The sequence below is a fragment of the Chiloscyllium punctatum genome, chromosome 21, assembly GCF_047496795.1.
Source record: "Chiloscyllium punctatum isolate Juve2018m chromosome 21, sChiPun1.3, whole genome shotgun sequence".
Taxonomy (NCBI): Eukaryota; Metazoa; Chordata; class Chondrichthyes; order Orectolobiformes; family Hemiscylliidae; genus Chiloscyllium; species Chiloscyllium punctatum.
This window is the reverse complement of record NC_092759.1, coordinates 84,671,734-84,692,105: the sequence shown is the minus strand read 5'-3', so window position 1 is coordinate 84,692,105 and position 20,372 is coordinate 84,671,734.

Below are 20,372 nucleotides of genomic sequence, written 5' to 3'. Positions count from 1 at the left end.
GAGATTTACCAGGATGATCCCTTTTCTGGAGGAAAGGTCTAAAACGGAAAGGCTGAGAGAGTTGAACCTATTCTCATTGGTAAGAAGAAGGTTAAGAGTGAATGTGATAGAAATATACAGGATGATCGGAGGCTTAGATAGGGTAGACGTTGTAAGTCTTTTTTTTCTGGGATGATGCCATCAGCTTGTACGAGGGGGCATAACCACAAATTGAGGGGGTGATAGTTTTAAGACAGATGTCAGAGGCAGGTTATTTACTCAGAGAGTCTTTCGTGTGTGGAATGCACTACCTGCTAATGTAGTCAACTCAGCCACATCAGGAAGATTTAATCAATCCTGAGATAAGCACATGGGTGATTTTGGGATATTGCAGCGGGCCAAGCTGAGAACAGTTCAAAGGTCGACGCAACATCATGGAGCAAAGGGCCTGTATTGTTTATGACTAAAGTGCTACAAGAGATTTCTGTTGTCTTAAACAGAGTGACGGATCTTGTATTGTGGGCTTACGAAATATCATTGATCTCTACCAAATATATACGAGGTAGCGTCAGGGCAATAATAAGATGCTGCAACTGGAGGGGAACATACAAAACCCTCCTCCTTCATACCTATTTTCACGTCCAAAAGCCAGCTCCTTCCAGAAGAGCACCTCTATATCCCACCACAACACTTTGCCCCACAATCGTGGAACCTGGCTGTGCACTAGGAGCAGTGCAATAGTGTGTACTTGGACCCACGGGGGCCCTGAAACACTTGGTAAAGACTAAAATCATCTGACATTGAGAGCTCCACCACATTGCATGCATTGTCTATTGTTTTAACTCTATTCCTGACTTCCCTTGTTTTTCCTAATGAACCTGTTCAAAGTTATTATTACACACACCTGCACAAGCTGAATTGAACCGAGGCCTCTCGGTCCAAGATTCGGGATATTTTCACCACATCACAAGTCATCGACTCTAACTTCCATTGTCCCTTTGCCTGCTGAGTCACGCCTGAATCAACTCTGCAATTGGGAGGTACGATCAGAACTTGAGGACCGAGCAGCAGCCGGTCCTCCAACCAGAGTGCGTGAGGAGCGGGGTCAAAGCATTCTCGGGAGTGAGCGCTTCAGGATTGGTCAGAAAGCAAACTGTTTTGTCGGATTGATCATTCTCACTACATAGTGGAGCATAAATTAATGTGAGATTTTAAGAAATAGTTGAGATGTAAATCTGAGAACGTACATATATAAAATAGATTTGCACAACACGAGTAAGAAGCTTATTTTCCAACTCCCAGAACGATTGATAATTTACACACCTGGTCGGTATGGTTGAGTTGGACTGAACAGTCTGTTTGCATGCTAAACATCTCAATGCCTGTAACTCGACAGAGCAATTGTTAATGACCAACATTCCACCTATGATTCCGTGCAGATATGAATATTCTCTATAAACTCACCGATAACGTCAGACGCACACGCAGTTTTGTTTCTATGTAGAGTGTGCACAGTGTCACATTTGGAGATGCCGGTGTTGGACTGAGGTGTACAAAGTTAAAAATCATACAACACCAGGTTATAGTACAACAGGTTTAATTGGAAGCACACTAGCTTTCGGAGCGACGCCCCACAATCACCTGATGAAGGAGCGTCGCTCCGAAAGCTAGTGTGCTTCCAATTAAACATGTTGGACTATAACCTGGTTTTGTGTGATTTTTAACAGTGTCACATTGGTCAGGACACAGCGAGAGAGAGAGGCATGGAGCTGCTTTCTCTGGCAGCGGCTGCAATCAGCTTCAGAGAGCGATGCTCAGAGCGTTGCTGGGAGAAAGGAGCGCAGAGAACTCACAGGTCCTGGATACAGGTAAAAAAAAACCCGAAAAAGACCCTCCAGGACCGGGTAAGGGAAGACCCATTTTTATTGATTAATTCCACGAACACAGCTTCACTGGGCGATCCTGCAGGAATATCCTCTCTCAGTCCTGCTGTGATGTTTCACCCAGTCAGAACCAGCAGCTCTCCTCCTCTCTCAGCTCCCCTTCTGTCCTTCCTGCAGTATCTGTCCCCTGTGGCATTGAGCTGCCTGTCCCGTCCCTCCCTCAGCTGTTGTTCTGTAATACATGTGATATCCCAGTCCCATCTTAGATTACTTCACTAAAGACATGAATGCACCCGATAGATTTTTCTTAACAACATCAATTGTTTAATACTAACTCACAAATTTCTGGATAAATTGTCTCACAATAATACCACAAGGCCATTACTTTGCCTGCTCACACGTTGCGCATCCCAGTGTAACATGAATCAAAACCCTTTCTTTCTGCAGTATTGTTTGATCCTGCACCCTGGTGATATCACTCAGTATCTCTCCATGTGGTATCCATCACTGTGTGGTTCTAATGGCTGCCTCTGTCAGCGTCTCTCACTCTTGACGCTACTCCAGATCATGAGCCAACAGAATTCTCCACTCCAGAGAGATGAGGCAGCGAAGGCCAGGAATGGAGATTGGGATTTTCCAGATCTCTGTGGGGCTCAGTGCCATTCTACATGTGCAAACCTCATAGCATCAGTCTAATTTTCCATTCTGCCTATTTCTGTGTCTTCTACAGGTCGGTAGGGAGTTGCTGATTCAATAGACTTGCCAACTGCTGGTTGTTAAGATGGTTGGTCAGCCAACGAGACAAAGGTCAGAGAGTTCAGGAGCCTTCAATAAATCCTGACGCCATGTACGATCACTCCAGTGCACAGAGCGGAGAGCAATGAGAGGGGTCCAAACATCAGCAAACAAGACATGACTTAGTTATAGTGCTGGAGGGGGAGCACAGTACAGACCCACCCCAGGCTCATTCATCACGGTTACTTTAAGTTTTGTTGTACTTAGACAGTATCGGGAGTTCCCAGTTTTCCATCCAGGCATGTGGTGTCTTGGTGAGCATCAGGGCAACAGAGGGCAAAGCAGGCCTCCTACGAGAAGGTGGTAATGCTGCCTGGGATCTTTCTATTCCCTATTCCCTCTCCAACACTGTATCGTTGGCATGTCCTGTGGACCAGTGTCTTCAATCATTTTAACTTCTACAAGAGTTCCTATCTCTGTCATCTCCTCCCCCTCACCAATTCCTTCACATATTTGAAGTCTCCAGTTCAGACGACCATCCATATCGCTGCAACTTGCTTCAGTCTCTACAACATGCCTTGTCTCGATAGTCTCCTTCTCCAACAACTGGAGACTGTTTCTGTCCTTCATGACTCTTCGGCCGAGGTTTCTGAAATGGAATGAATCACATTTGCCAGTGATTGGCGCATATCCCTTCAAATCATCTCCTCTCCATGTACCTGCCCAAGTGTCTTTTCCCTGTTGTAATTGTACTTGTTTTTACCATTTCCATTCTGTCTATGCACCATCCTCTGTGGAAATTGTTGCCCCTCAGCTCCCTCTTTAAATCTTTGCTCTCTCACTTCACGTTTATGCCTCTAGCTTTGGATTCACCTATCCTTGGCAATTCACCATAATTAGACCACACATGGTTTCATAAACATTTAGAAGGTCACCCCGTTGCCTCCTCTGCCCAGGAGAAATATTGACGGCAATGTTACAAATATCTCCAACTCATGTACTCAATGCTCTGACCAATGACGGAAAGTGTGCCAAATGCTGCTTTCCCCACCCTGTCCCCCTTTAATGCCACTTCCAAGAACAATGTAACTGTACCCCTTAGTCTCTCTTTGTTCGACAACACTGCCCTGGGCCCTACCAGTATCTGTATTTGTCCTTCCTGTTTGGCTTAACTAAATCCAACACCTGAATTAATCTCCACCTTTCATTCCTTGGTCCACTGGCCCAGTTGATTACCATCCCTTTCAATAACTATGTTGCCTGCCCACTCTTCCACTAATCTTGGTATCCACAAACATACTATCAGTGACTCCTATATTTTCACTCAAATCGTTTAGGTAAATGGTGCACAACAGTATTCCCAACACCAATCCTTACATCATACTGCTGGTCAGTGGTCTCCAGTCTGAACAACAACCCTCTCCGACTCTGTCTCCCCCTGTCATCCCATTTTGCATCCAGTTGGCTAGCTCTCCCTGACTCCTTGTGATCTACCCTTTCTAACCAATGTATCATGCTACACCCTGACCAAGGGTTTGCTGAAGCCAGAAACGACATCTGTTGCTCTGCCTTTGTCTATCTTCTTGCTCACATCTTGAACAAACTCAAGTCAAGTTTGTGAGACATGTTTTCCCATACACAAAGCCATGGTGACTATCTGTAATCAGTCCTTCTCTTTCCAAATGCATGTAAGTCCTACCTCTCAGAATTACCTCCAACATCTGACCCACCCTGCTCTCTGGCTCATCAGTCTGTAGTTTCCTGGATTTCTCTTGCAGCCTTTCTTAATTAATGGTCCACCATTATAATCATAGTCAGAGAGTCATATCGCACTGCTCGGTTAACGCTAACCTTACTCTAAAACTGATCTCGTCCAACCTGCCTGTTCCTGGATCATATCCCGTCAAACCTTTCTTATTCCTGTCCTAATCCTAATGTATTTTAAATATTGTAATTGACCCCTTGTTCACGCCTTCCTTGGGAAATTCATTTCACACACAACCCACCCTCTGTGTAATAATGTGCCTCTCATGTCTTTTTTTCAAAATGTCTCTCCTCATAAAATTAAAAATGCAGTACCTAGTCTTGAAGCTCCCCTGTCCATGGGAAAAGGCAACTCCCATTAACTCTATCTATCCCCCTCATTATTTTATAAACTTCTATGAGGTCATATGTCAACATTCAGGTTTCAATGAAAAAATACCAACCTAACCAGCCTTTCTTTAAAACTGAAAACTTCGAGAACAAGCCACAAACCAGGAAATCTCATCTGAACACTCTCCAACTTAATAATATCTTTCCTGCAACTGCGCGATCAGAACTGGACACAGTATTCCAGAAGAGGACTCACCAATGGCCTGTATAATCTCAATGTGATTTCCCAAAACCTATATCCAAAGGACTGAGCAATGAAAGCAAGTGCGGCAAGCACCTTTTTTTTTAAGCCATTCTGTCTCTGCATGTTGCAAACTTCAAAGAATTATGTACCTGAACCCCGAGGTCCCTCTGTTCGATAACACTACCGAAAGTCCTACCATTAATTGTACAAGCACTGCTCATGTTTGTTGTACCAAATTCATTCCCGCGCATTTATTCAGATTGAACTCCATCTCCAGTTTTTCAGCCGTTCACGCATTTCATCAGGATTCCTTTGCAATCTTAGGAAACCTTCTTCACTGTCAACAATGCCGCCCTCCAGTCTACCAGCCTATCACACATCGCTCTCTATGGTACAAGTATCACTGCTCGGGGCCCGACAATGTTTTCAACAACTTCCCACAATGTCCTGAGATTCATTTGATCAGGTCCTGGGGATTTATCTACCTTCGTGTTTTAAACCCTGCAGTACCTCATTTTCTTTTACGTGGAATCATTTCAAGACATTGAGTCATAGAGATGTATAGCACGGAAGCGGATCCTTCGGACCAACTTCTGCATGACATATCGAGTCACATTTGCCAGAATGTTGCCAATATCCCTCTAAACCCTTCCTATTCATATACCCATCCACATGCCTTTTAAATGTATTTCTATCAGCCTCCACTATTTCGTCTGGCAGATAATTCCATAGAGTCTGCAGGAATCAGTTGCCCTTTAGATCCCTTTGAAAGGTTTGCCTTTCCTCGCGTGGGGAAAAGACCTTGTCGATTCACCCTATCGATGACCATCGTGATTTTAAACAACTTTATCAGGTAACTCCTCAGCCTCTCATGTTCAGTTGAAAACAGCTCCAGCCTATTCAGCTTTTCCCTGAAGCACAAGCCCTCGAACCCTGGCAACATCCTTGGTCATTTCTTCTGAATACTTTCATGTTTCACGACATCCTTCCGATGGCATTGAGACCAGAATTGCACACAGTATTCCAATATTGGTCAGGCCAAACACTATTTTGTTCCCTGAGCACCCCAGCGTTTATTCACAGTAAGCTGCAGAAAGAAATATTTGTTTCAGATCTTGTAGTTTCGCACATCGTTGCCTTCATTGATCATTAAGGAGACCGGTTTTGTCCCTAGCTCTTCTTTTGCTCATAATACCCTTGTAGAATCTCTTTGGACTCTCCTTAACTTTCTCTGCCAAAGTTATCTCATGTCCCCTTTTTGCATTCCTGATTTCCATCCTCAGTTGATTTCCACAGCCCTGATGCTCCTGAAAGGATTCACTTGAGTCAGCCAATTTTATCTGACGTGCCAATTTTTTTCTTGACCAGAACCTCGAAACACATCCAGCGTTGCCGAATTCAGTCAGCATTGAGCTGCACACGAATAGGAACATGCTGGTGCTGAACGCTCCTTTTATCTCGGTTTTAAGAAATTCCTACTTGCCAGACCTCCCTTTACCGGTAAATAATCTCCCCAAATCTACTTTAAAAATTTATGTCTCATACTATCTTGCTGTATTGTATAACTTGAACTTGTGTACTAGGCCTCTTCTTTTCCATCGCTATTTTCTCACTAATGCAATTGTCATGATTTTCCAAAGTGCTCCCCCACTACCACCTCAGTCCCGTTCCCGACCTTCTTTCCGAAGGGATGTCAGGTTTATCCCCTTTCTCCAGTTGGGCCACTTACATAATGACAGGGAGTTTCTGGAACACACTTAACAAATTCCTTCCATCCAAATGCGTAACACAGTAGCAATCCCAGTCCAGGTTTGGAAAGGTTAAACACCCTTACCGTTACAACCCTATTATTCGAACAGATATCTGGGATCTCCTGACATATTTGCTTCTTCATCTCCCATTGTCTATCGGTGTAGTCCAATCGTAGCAAACTGATGACATATTTTTATTTCTAAGTTCCACTAATATCGCTTCTCTGTGCGATCCTGCATGAGTACTCTCTCTAGGTACTGCCGTGATGTTTCCCCCAATCAAAACCACCACCTCGCCTTCTGTTTTGCCTCCTGCTCTATCCTCCCTGTAGCATCTGTCCCATAGAACATTGAGCTGCTGGTCCTTAGCTGATTTTCAGTCATACCGATGGTATCCCAGTCCCATGTTCCCATCAATGCTGTGGGTTTATCTGACTTATCTGTCTGCCACTTTGCATTGAAATAAATGCAGTTTAATTCATCCTCAGTATTTCAGGAGGACCTAAAATTCATGATGGATATCGTTACCTTATTAGACTTCCAAAAGTAATCAGAAGTAAACTCCATTTGCCATTACTCTCCTCAGTTTATCATCTGATCGATATCAGACTGCAGCCTGAGACCATCCGCCTCACGGTGGACAACTCTATCACCTTTCATGTCATTTGCAAACCTCCTAATTATACCTTCTACTTTCACATGCGAGATGTTAATTTACATAATAACCAGCCATGGTACCTGTGCAGGTCCCTGCGGTACACCCGCTGGGCAAAAGCTTCCACTCGTGAAAGACACTCTTCACCAATTGTGGAATCAACTTACCAACTTGCCTTGGATCCCATGGGATCTTTCCTTTTGGAACAGCCTTCCATGTGGAACCTTGTCAAAGAACTTAATGAACTCAATGTAAACCACATCATCTGCACAGCCCTCATCAATATCAGAGGACAGTCCTCGACCAAATCTATACAGACAATCCCTAATGTATTCCTATCCTTTTGAATGTTTATTCATCGTGTCCCTCAGAATTGTTTCCAATAATTTCCCTCCCAATGCTGTCAGGCGATCTGTTCTGTAATTACCTGGCCTATCCCTGCTGCTCTTGAACAAAGGAACCATATTCGCTATCCTCCAGTCATTCGGCACTTCACCTGTGGCCAGCAAATTATTAAATATATCCGCCAGGGCCCCAGAAATCTGCTCCCTTCTCTCCCATAGCAGCCTGGGATATATTTTATTGTTACTGCGAATTTCTCCACCTTATTGCCTGTGAATACATTTAACGCCTCCTTCTCATTGATTTTAATATGTTCCAGAACCTCACCATCCCAACTGAAATCCCCGGCGACAATGTCTTTCTCCTGTGTGAATACAGATGTGAATTATTCATTGAAGACCTCACTTATTTCCTCTGGCTCCATCCACTGAATGTCCCTTTGGTTTCTAACAGGATCCACCGCTTATTTGGGGGATCCTCTTACTCTAATTGTACTTATTAAATATCTTGTGGCTTATCCTTAACATTATCTGCTCCGGATATTTTGTGACCATCGTTCGCCCGTTCATTTTTAAGAAACAAGACCCCCTCCACCCGCTTTCTCTGTAATGCCTTTCTTACCCATTAATGTTAGCGTCAATCATTTTGCCTGATTTTCCACAAGGTTGTGAACCATTGAATATTTATGTTCCACCTTTGTGCACGCTGTAACCACATCTCTCTGGTGTCTAAATCAATCATTTCTGTGTCATAAGTCCACCTACCTTATTGAAGAGAGTTCGTCGATGCGGAAAATTAAAGTTCTGTAGTCTTTTCCATTATTTCCTCTCACAAATCAATTCGCTAATGTAGAGTTTTAGTTAAACCTTATCCCATCCTGTTCCTTTCTGCTTGTCTTCAGCCAAATCCCCATGCTGTTTCGATGCGTCACTTTTACTATTTGGATTTGGAAAACACTTTGCTGTGGGTATGTCGTGCAGACCACGTGAGGATGGAAAGATGTCCTTCTCGAAAGGAGAAGTGTTTGGTTATTTTGTACATCAGCAATGGTTTCATACGTATTTATGGATTTAAAATTATTGCTTTTAAATTATTGATTTGAACTTCCACCATTTCTGATGTTGGGATTCAAATCTGCCTCCCCTGAACATGCCCCAACAGTAATACGTCTAGGGCATCACTGCACGTGTTCACACGTTGCTCATCCCTGAGCACGGATACCAGTGTATCATGAAGCTAAACCCTTTCTCCCCACACAACAGTTTGACCCTGATATCTTCCTGAACTCGAGTGATGTCACTCAGTCTCTCTCCATATGGTATCCCTCACTGTCTAATTGCTGCCTCTGTGCTCACCTCTCCCTCTTGCAGCTAATCCAGATCCTGAGCCAACAGAATTCTCCAGTCCAGAGAGACGCAACAGCACAGGCTAGGGATGGAAACTGGGATTTTCCAGTCTCTGTGGGACTCAGTGCTATTCTCCATGTGTAACCCTCACTGCATCAGTCTAATTTCCCATTCTGTCTATTTCTCTGCCTCCTGCACGTAATCAGGAGGGTCCTGACTCAATAGACTTCCCAATTCTGTGTATTTCGTCCAGCACCTCATCGAATACAGTTGGTCACCCAGTGGGCAGGGAGATCTGGAGCCTTCAATAAATCCTGCAGCGAGGTAAGATCACTCACAGTGACCAGAGCAAAAGGCATTTATAGGGTGAGAATCTTCAGTTCACAGGACATGTCATAGATACAGTGCTGGAGGGTAAACACAGATCATAAAGCTCCCAGGTTGAATCTCCACCCTCTTGTAAGAGGATGAGTTTCAGCTCTGCTATCCTGAGCCTTCCTAAGGCAGTATAGAGAGTTAACAATTATCAATCCAGGCTTGTGCAGTCTCAGTGAGATCAGTACAACAGAGGGGAAAACAGGCCTCACTTATGAAAGCGCTATTGAAGTCAACGATCTTTCTGCTCCCTCTCTTACAGTCTCTGTTGTCCCATCGTAGAGTCATACAGCACGGAAACTTACCTTTCTGTCCACCTAATCTGAGCCTGTGCCTTGAATTCTTCTGAAACCAATTTAACCTTCCCCATGTCTGCAATCGCATCCATCCTCTGCGATCTCCTCTGTCGCTGTGACCTTCTCCCTCACGAAAATGCTTCGTTCGTCTCCCTTTTGCCATCACTACTAGCCTTTCTGCCTCTGTAACCTCCTGTAGCCACTAATACCATCCATGGACCTGAAACTTAAATTTGTGGCTCTATCCAAGCCCACTCCGTATAGCCCCTCTTTCTATAACCTCCTTCTGTCTGAAAAACCATCCAGTGTCTACACCCCTCTGCATTACTAATTTCATCCAATCGCAAAAGCCATCACCACAAAGCTCACTATCGCAGTAACCTCTTCCAGCTCCTCGCTATCACTGTACGCCATCCTGTCTCTACTACTCTCCCTATCACGTCATTTCATCTCTGCAACACTCACAATCATAAGAAATCTCTTCTATCTCTACAAAATAGTCCAAATCTCAGTAAACTCTTCTCTTCCTACGCCCCTCCATGTGAATGTAATCTCGTTGAGTCATTAGAAACATTTGCTTATTATCACTTCTGGGGAAAAGACGACAATATATGTTTCGCCAACGAACACTACTCCTATAATCCTCTCTGTCACAGTAACCTTCTCCAACCCTTTCACACATCCCTTTTCAGTCACCTCCTCCAGCCTCCACAAGCCTCCACATGACGAATGACCGTCTCTATGTCATTAAATCTCGATCAGACTCCAAAAACATCCCTCTCTCTTTAACCTCCCATAGTCAACCCATTCCTTCCTATCTCTGTAAACACCTCCATTCACTCCCTGCCTCCCTATCTCTGTCACCTCCTCCAGTCGTTCCTCCTGTCCCAATTTCTGTCACCTCCCCCAGTCACTCCTTCCATCCCAATTCCATAAATCACCAAATCACTCCATCCACAACCTCCACAAATGGCGGGCCGAACGTCCTATTGCTGTGCTTTACTGCTGGATTTTCTAATTTCCTGGCATCGACCATGGCAGTGCCCCTCAGAATCCGAGATGGTCCGTTCAATTTCTTTGCGATTTTTTGAAATGTCAATGGTTCAAACTCAATCTACTACACCTCTTTCCATTAGAAAATCCCATCATCTCCAGGATCAGCTGAGTGATCCTTCTCTGACCTGCCTCCAACATAAGATTATCTTTCCTTCGGGAACGCATACTGTTCATAGTATTCTCGGCTTGGTCTGACTGGTACCTTGTATAGTTTAGCAAGAAATCTATATATTATGACTCCATTAAATTTGTAATAAATGACAGCATTTGATCTGCCTTCTCGATTACCTGCTGACCCTGTAAGCTACCTTTTTCAGATTGATCCACACGGATTCCCCAAACGCTTTGTGCAGTCAGTCTGAAACCAAACAGTGTTAGCCTGACAGTAAGTCAGGAATGTGTTGGAATGTATTATAAAGGATATGGCAATAAATGATAACTGGACACTTATAAACAAATGGAGATGCATGATATTTTAAAAGGAGAATATTTTTAAATCTGATGGATTCTATATTTCGGTGTGACCATAAGTGGCAGAATAGATATGGTTGGGGGAGGCAAGTGGCAGCAGAGGGATATTTGAAACTTCAGAGGCATTTTGACAATTCCAACCAGGGCTAAAGAGAAATGAGAGAGTGAATAGGGCCCCTGGAGGGTCAATGAAGACTTACTCTGGAGAAAGACATGGAAGCTCAGGAACTTCGGAAAATACATCGTGATGTCTTGAACAGAGTTTACATTTAAGAACAGGAGGTGCTGGATGTCTTAAAATGCAAAACTTTGATAAAACCTTCGGACATAATCAGATGCATCCCAGCGCCTTGTGAGAGGCTAGGAATGAAATTGCAGGACCCCTCGCAGAAGTATTTGTGTCATCGACAGGCACTACAGGCCAGTGAGACTGATGGGAGGGTAATTTGTTCGACTAGATTCTGAGAGAGAGGATCACCATGCATTTGGAAAGGCAAGAACTCATGAGCGATAATCAACATTGCTTTGTGTGTGGAAAATGATGACTGAGTGTTTGTGGAGGTAGACAAATAATAGATCAAGTCAGAGCAGTAGATGACGTCTCCATGTATTGTCATGTGTCTGCATGGCAGACTGGTTAGTAAGTTTAGATCACTCATAACCAGGGAGCGAACACCAAATGGATACAAAACAGGCTTGACGGAAGGAGACAGAGCATGTTCAGAGTGGGTTACTGCTCAGACTACAGGCCAGTGACCAACGGTGTGCCATGGAGTTCAGTGCTGGGTCACTGTTATGCATAATTTATATAAACGGTTTTGATGATAACACGGGAATCATGGTTAGCAAGTTTGTGAGTGACACTGAAATTGCTGGAAAAAGTGGACGGCGAAGAGGGTTATCTGAGAGTACAACGGGCTCAACAGTACTGCTGGGCCAGTGAGTTTAGGAACAACATGTGGACAAATGCAAGATTTTGCATTTTGCTAAGGCAAACCATGCTGGAATTGTACAGTTAATATTCGGGCCCTGGGAAGTGTTGTCAATCAGAGACCCAGGAATACAGGTACACAGTTCTTTGAAAGTGGTGTCACAGGGGATTATGTGGAAAAACTCAACTGGTTCACGTATGTCCTTGAGGGAAGGATAGCTGACATTCTAACCTGGTATGGCTGACATGTGACTCCAGACACACAGCAATATGGCTGACTGTGCTGCCCTATGGACAATTAGCAGTGGGTAATGAATGCTGGTCCAAGTGCTGATATCCTCAGCCCATGAATGAATAAATAATAATAGATTTTTCCATCGCTACCGCTGCAAACCCCTCCAGCTGTAGCAATTCTTACTGGCTGTGTAACATTGCCCCTCTCTGTAACACTCTCGTCACCTCCAGCACCTTCACCTTTCCCTGTTTCTACCATCTCATTAAACCCTGACAATGTTTCATTTTCCTGGTGCACTCCTCCTGCTACTAGACCCCGAATGATCCCTTTGTCAAATACTTCCATTTTTGAAAACAATTGGCTTCTTCAGAATTATTGGGGACTTTTTAATTGTCTTCTAAGCATCGGCTAATGAGATCTGGTAAATCCTGGGAATGACTGAGCCAAGACCATCCAAAGTGGGGGAGAACCATTGGGAAGATTTCGAGCACCTTGAGACTTTCTGTGGGGAAAAAGGGGGATCCAGGAGAAAACAGCACAAGGAGCTCGCAGCCACTGCAACGCCCCACCCACACCTTCCCACGGCCACCTTCTGCCCCAAGTCTAGCAGAGTCTGTGGAAGGCCACATCGGTCTGAACGGCCACCGACAGACTCCCCCTGAGAGTGGGAGAATGTCAGCAGCGTCTGTGACCCACCGCCAATGAGATGATGCGATAGGGAAGTTTAATCTTCTTTTAATTGTTCTACTGTCTTTGTTGTAAATTCCAATAATTCCCTGCCCAATGTCTTGCCTCACGATGTAATGCTGTAAAGGGGCCTTAACACTGCCCTTCCACTTCCATGTTCTGACTCTTATTGTCCAGAATTTGATTTCCTAATGTTTGATCGTGTGAGGCCACATATAATCCCATTGTGATCCCTGACGATGGGAGTTCGCCATTCTTCTTCCCATTCTGCCTGGCTTTCCACAATGTTGTGTAGCCGTGAATATTAATGCCCCATCTTTTGTTCACCCTGTGACCAAGTCTCTATGATGGTGATTGGATAGAAATCACAGTCACATGAGCATATCCATTATTACAAATGCCTCGTGCATTCAAATTACGAAATAGTAATTTACTTTTGAAATCGCAATTTCCTGTCACCAACCTATCTGCTGATGTACAGTTCTGGCTGAACTCAGTCTCTTCCTGTTTCTTTCTGTTTTTCCTCAGCCACAGCCCCATGTTTCAATATGTCAATATTTCTGTATAGAATTGGGAATTTCCTTTCAGCTGAGACCTGTCCCTCCTCGTCTATGTCAGTTTAAAGCACTCTACATAATCCTCGTCATATCATTTACCAAGGCACTGGTCCCAGCACAGTACCATCCCATTACAATAGCTGACTCCTCCCTGAATACTGGTGGCAGTGCCCACTGCATCAGACCCACTTCTTCTGACACCATGAAATCTTCCAGCATTCTGGTGATATGACTCAGTCTCTCTCCATTTGGTATCCATCATTGTGTGGGTCTAATTGCTGCCTCTGTCAGCGTCTCTCACTCTTACAGCTACTCCAGATCCGGAGCCAAAAAAATCCTCCGATCCGCAACAGCACAGACCAGGGATGGAGACTGGGATTTTCGTGGTCTTTGCTGGACTCAATGCGACTCTCCCTGAGTTATCCTCACTGCATCGGTCTAATTTCCCATTCTGCAAGTTTCTGTCTCGTGTAGTTAATCAGGATGTTTCTAACTCCTGTCTCATCTATCACCACATTGAAAACGCTTGGTCAGCCAGAGAGAGAGGGAGAGGGAGATTTGGAGCCTAGAATAAATCCTGCAGCTGGTAAAATCACTCACAGTAAACAGCACAGGGAGGAGTTAGTGGCCGTCTTTATTCAGACCTGGAACACACGGCATAGATACAGAGCTGGGCAAGGAAAAGCAACATACTAGGCTTCAATCCCATCATCTTGTGAGGGTCCTGTTCTCGCCTCTGCTGTACCGCTCCTCCCTGAGACAGCACAGGAGATCCAAGGCATCTGTCTTAGCCCATTCTATATGAGAGACTTCTGTAATATCCTTCAGTCCCGATAATCCGTCTCTGTTTGGAATCTCATTTCGTCCACACCATTCTCTCTGTCTCAGTCAGAAACTCCAATCCCTAACACCCCAATTCCTAAACTTCTCCAGAAGATACTAAATTCCTTCATCCCTGAAACCCTGACAGTCCTGTCTATCCCTGTAAGCTCCTCCTATCAATACCACCCTCCATGTAATTGTGTTTGTTTTTAACCTCGCCATCGGTCCCTACCTAGGTAATCTTCTCCAGCTCCTTCAACTCTATCTTATCTGTGAAAATATTATAATGTCCTTATCCTTCTCCAATTCTTCGATGTTAATCTTAAATTTCACCCTTTATTCCCACTCCACCACACTCCTCCTGACTACAGGAACCTCTTTCAGTTTGTGCAATCCTCCTCATCTGTGTAACTGTCTCCAACCCAGCAACCTGGCATTCTCCATTGCCTTCCTATCAATGTAGCCTCCAGAACTAGAAGCCTTCTTATATCTGTAAACATCTTCAGTCACGACAACCTTCCATATCTCTGTTGGTATACACAATACTCACCTACTGTTACCCCTCCCCCGTCTGTGCCTCTCAGTCTGCCTACCTCTCAGTTTCTCCACTCATGTCCCTACCTTCAGAATCTACTCCAGCTCTCTCTGTCTCTGTAAATTCTTCCAAACATCTTTGTCCCCCTGACATTCTTGACCAAATGTAACTCTGTTTAACTCTAACATTCTCGAGTCCATGAAAGCCTCCCTGTCACTGTAACCTCGACCCATCTGTACAAACCCCCACTGCTGAGGAATGAATCCCTGCATTCGCCATAGGGCAGACGGAATGACAGTGCAGAGATATGATGGAACTGTCATTCCGGAGATGTAGATGCAGAACGACTATTACTGGGAAGGGAATATTGAAGGTTTGTTGGTATCTAGGCAGACTAGGCAAAAAGCCAACAAGTTGTGAAGAATGGAAGAGGTTAATGCATTAATGAGGGCTGAAGAAGGGCTTATGCCCGAAACGTCGATTCTCCTGCACCTTTGATGCTGCCTGACCTGCTGCGCTTTTGCAGCAACACATTTTTAAGCTCTAATGCATTAATGAGACAGTCATGTGCATCTGAGGATCAAGATTTGGAGTCTATTTGGGTGGAGTTGAGATTAAGCAAGCAGTAGCAACCTTTACAAGGAATTCTTTTATAGGCACATTGATGGCAATGTCAATATGGTTTCAGCCAGGACACTGAATGTACTTGTAACAAGGGCAGTAGAGTAACTGTGTGACTGTGGTCTCCATCCCGACTGGATAACTAATGAGTATCAGGGCTGTAATGGATGGAATCCTGGATTGTATATGAGATGGTTTTCTATAACATCATATCAAGGAGCTATCAACAAAATTGTCTATTGTAGATCAAATGCTGTGTACTAATAAATATCCAATAATCACATTATAAAGGAGTTTTGTGAGCAGAGATCCATAATGTTATAATGTAGATACTGAGTTTGAGATCAGACCATGAGATGTAGGAGCAGAATTAGGCCATTTGGCCCAGTGAAGATGCTCTGCCTTTGAATCAGATCATGGTTGACCTGATGATCCTCAATTATACTTTCCTGCCATTTCCCCAAAGCCCTTGTTTTCCCCCTGATTCATTAAAACCTGTCCAGCTCTGCTGTAAATATTCTCAATGACCCAGCCTCGACAGCCCCCTGCAGTGAGGAATTCCCACAGAGTGACTACCTTCTGAGTGAAGACATTCCTCCTCATCTCCATCTTGAATGGGTGAGCCCTTGCTGGGATTTTCTGCCCTCTGGTTACTCATTCACATACAACTGAAACGAAAGACAGTGACAAAGATAATTATTGCAGATGACATGAAAATTAGTGGAGTTTGAGTGAATGAGCAAGGAGATCCAAGGTTGCAGGAGGTTACAGATCAGTTGGAAAGATGTGCAGAGAAATGACAAATTGAATTTCATCTGGACAAGTGTGAGATGATGTCAAAGTCAAGAAGAAAGTTTGGATACTGAGGGATATTTATATACAGAAAAAACTTGGTTTCAAGTCAGCACCTCCCTGAAAATGGCAACAGAAGTGTTTCAGATGGGAAAGAAAGCAAATGGAACACTGGCCTTCATCGGTCACAACGTTGGGTGTAGTGGTTTGCATCTGATGTTGTAATTGTATAAAACCTCTGTTTGGTCGCGCTTGGAGTACTGGGTGCAGTTCTCATCTCCACACAATAGGAAGGATGTGGATGCTTTGGAGAGGGTGCAAAAGGGGTTTATCAGCATGTTGCCTGTGTTAGGTTTTTTTTAAGGGTGTATTAGGTGCAAGAGGGAATTAAATGAGGTTGGATTGTTTTGCGACGGTATCAGATGCTGACAGGCGACCATGCACAAGAATATAACATTCGGAGAGGGACAGATAATATGGATAGTCGGAATCTCTTTTCCAATGTGTAAGCTTCAAATCCTAGAATGCATAGGTATAAGGTGAGAAAGAGAAAGGTTAAACGAGATGCGTGAGGCAAGTTATTTTTTACATAGAGAGTGGATGTTTCCGAGGGATGTCGTAGAAAAAGAAATCTGAGTAAAGTTTTGAAGTGGCATTTAGACGGAAACATGAAGAGTCAGACAATAGCGGGATGTGGACTATGTGCAAGCTGATGGTATGAGTCAGAATAGCATCTTGGACAGCACAGACATGGCGGGCCGAATGGCCTGTTGCTGTGCTGTAACGTTCTATTTTCTAACTTCCCAGCATCTGCCCAGTCAGAGCACCTCAGAATCTTGGATGTTTCATTCCATTTCCCTCACATTTTCTAACTACAATGGGTTCAACCTCAACCTACTTCACCTCTTCTCATTAGAAAATCCCTCCATTCCCAGGATCAACCGAGTGAACCTTTTCTGGACTGCCTCCTTTGCGACAATATCTTTCCTTCGGGCACTCACACTGTTCATAGTATTCGAAGTGATGTCTAACATTTACCTTGCATAGGTTTAGCTAGACCTGCCTATTTTTATACTCCATTCCCTCTGTAGTAAATGCCAGCATTTGCTTTGCCTTCTCTATTACCTGATGACCCTGTAAGCTACCTTTTTCAATTGATAAACAAGAGCTCCCGCAACCCTTTCTGCTGTCAGTCTGAAACTAGATCGTGTTAGCCTGTCAGTAAATCGGGAGCAAACTGACATTGTTAGAAAAGATATGTCAATATACAATAACTGGCCACTCAGAAACACATTTGATAAAAGAGAACTTACTGTTGGATTTAACTAGTTGATGTAAATATAAATGGCACAATAGATAAGTATGTAGGGGGTGTAGTGGAATGGGGGATATGGTGTATTTGAATTGTCAGTAATCTTTCTGCAAGTTTTAATAAAGCTAAAGAGTAACTCCTTGGAGAATAGGGCCCCTTAAAGATCAATAAGGTCACCCCTGTGTGGAAACAATGGAGAAGCGTGAGATATTGGACAAAAACAATATTGTCAGTATTTACTGTGGAGGAAGACATGGAAGCTCGGGAACTTCGGGAAATAAATAGGGATGTCTTGGAAAGAATACTCAACAGGGAAGTGAAAGTGCTGGAATCTTAAAACAAATAATTGAGATCAATTCTCAGTATCTCGTTTGGTCTATGCTAGAATATTATGGGAAGCTAGCGAAGAGTTTGCAGTGTCCCTAACAGAGATATTTACATTATCAACTGACACCGTGAGGTACCGGAAGACTGGAGGGGGTATAATGCTGTTACATCACTTAAGGGTTGCAGGGAAAAGCCAGGAAATTACAGCCCGGTGAGCCTAGTGATGGGTATGTTGTTGGAGGATATTCTGAGAGAAAGGAGCTACGTATATTTGGAAAGGCAAGGGTTGATTAAAGATAGTCTTTAGATGAGTGTTTCACAAACCGGATTGACTCTTCGAGGAGGTGGCCAAGAGATAGATAGTCAGTGTTGACCACATGGACATCAGCAAAGCATTTGACAGGGTTCGAAGGGATGTAGAATATCTAGTTAAGAGGAAGAAGGAATTTTTCTTAAGATTGAGAAAGCAAGGGTCAGATAGGTTTCTGGAAGGTAACATGGAGCAGCACGATGGCTCAGTGGTTAAATACCTCATAACACCACGGACTCCATTTCGATACCAGCCTCAAGCAACTGTCTGTGTGGAGTTTGCACATTCTCCCCGTGTCAGTGTGGGTTTCTTCCAAGTGCTCCGGTTTCCTCCCACAGCCCAAGATGTTCATGTTCAGTGACTCAGCCATGCGAAATAATCAATGGTGTTCACGGATGTATAGGTTTAGCGCATTAGTCAGGGCAAATGGGTCGTAATAGGGTGGGGAAATGAGTCTTGGTGGGTACTGCTTGAAGGGCTGATATGGAGGTGTTGGGCCAAATCTTGCGATTTTCTAAAGGTAGTCAGGAAGGAACTGAGGAATGGACTTAGGACAACTAGAAGGGGGCATGCAAAGGTTTGTTGGGAAAGGTTAAGGAAAACAATAAGGCATTCTCCACTTATGTGAGGAACAAAAGCATGGCCAGATTGAGGGTAGGGCTGATCAGGGATAGTGCAGGGAAATTGTTCCTCAAGTTAGAGGAGGTAGGGGAGGTCCGTATACTATGCTTCAGTATTCACCTTGTCATTTGTGAGGACAGCATGTAAAGGATTGATGTATAGGGACAGCTAGATGTTAAGAAGGTGGATGTGTTCAGTATTTTGTAAAAGATAAGGATAGATAAGTTCGCTGAACCAGATTGGATATGCCCAAACTTACTACAGGAGGCGAGGAAAGAGATTGCTGCGCACTTGGCGATGACCTTTGCACACTCACTGTTCACTGGAGTCGTACCAGAAGATTGGAGGTTGGCAAATGTTTTTTTCCTTGTTCAGGAAATGGAATAGGGATAATCCTGGGAATTACAGACCTGTCAGTCTTATGTCTGTAGTGTACAGATTATTGGAGAGGACTCTGAGACAGGATTTATGATTCCTTGGAAAACCATAGTTTGATTAGAGACAGTCAGCATGGCTTCGTTCGGGGCAGGTCATGCCTCACAAATCTTATTGAATCTTTTGAGAATGTGACAAAAACACCTTTTTGGCTGATTCAGAAAGTAGATAGGCATGGGATACAGGGAAACCTGTCTGTCTGGATGTGGAATTACTGGCCTTCAGAAGTCAGAAGGAAAGCATTCATGGAAAGCATTCATCCTGGAGCACAGTGACCAGTGATTTTCTGCAGGGAATGGCGACAAAAACTCTGCTCTTTGTGAGTTTATGTATGACTTGGATGTGTGAGTGGGTTAGTAAGTTTCCCAATGACACGAAGGTTGGTGAAGTGGTGGATAGTGTGGAGGGCTGTTTTAGGTTGCAACGGGACATTGACAGGCTGTAGAGCGGGGCTGAGAAGTGGCAGATGGAGGTCAATCTGGAAAAATGTGGAGTCAGTCATTTTGGAAGATTGAATTGGATTGCAGAATGCAGGGTGAAAGGCAGGAACTTTGGCAGTGTGCAGGAACAGAGAGATCTTGGGTTCCAAGTCCATAGATCCCTCAACGTTGCCACCCAAATTGTTAGGCTTGTTCAGCAGGAATATATTGTGTTTGATTTCACTAGATTGGAGTTGGTGTTTTAAAGCCGTGAGGTTATGCTGCAGTTCTATGGAGCCCTGGTTCGACCCCATTTGGAATATTGTATTTGATTCTGGTTCCCTCATTACAGAAAGGATGTGGAAGCTTTAGAGAGGGTAAAAAGGAGATTTACCAAGACGATGCCTGGACTGGAGAGCATGCCTTATGAAGAAATGTTGGTGGATCTAAGGCTTATCACTTTGGAGTGGAGAAGGGCGAGGGGTGATAGAGTAGAGGTGAACAAGATGATGAGAGTTACAGAGAGACTGAATCTTTCCCT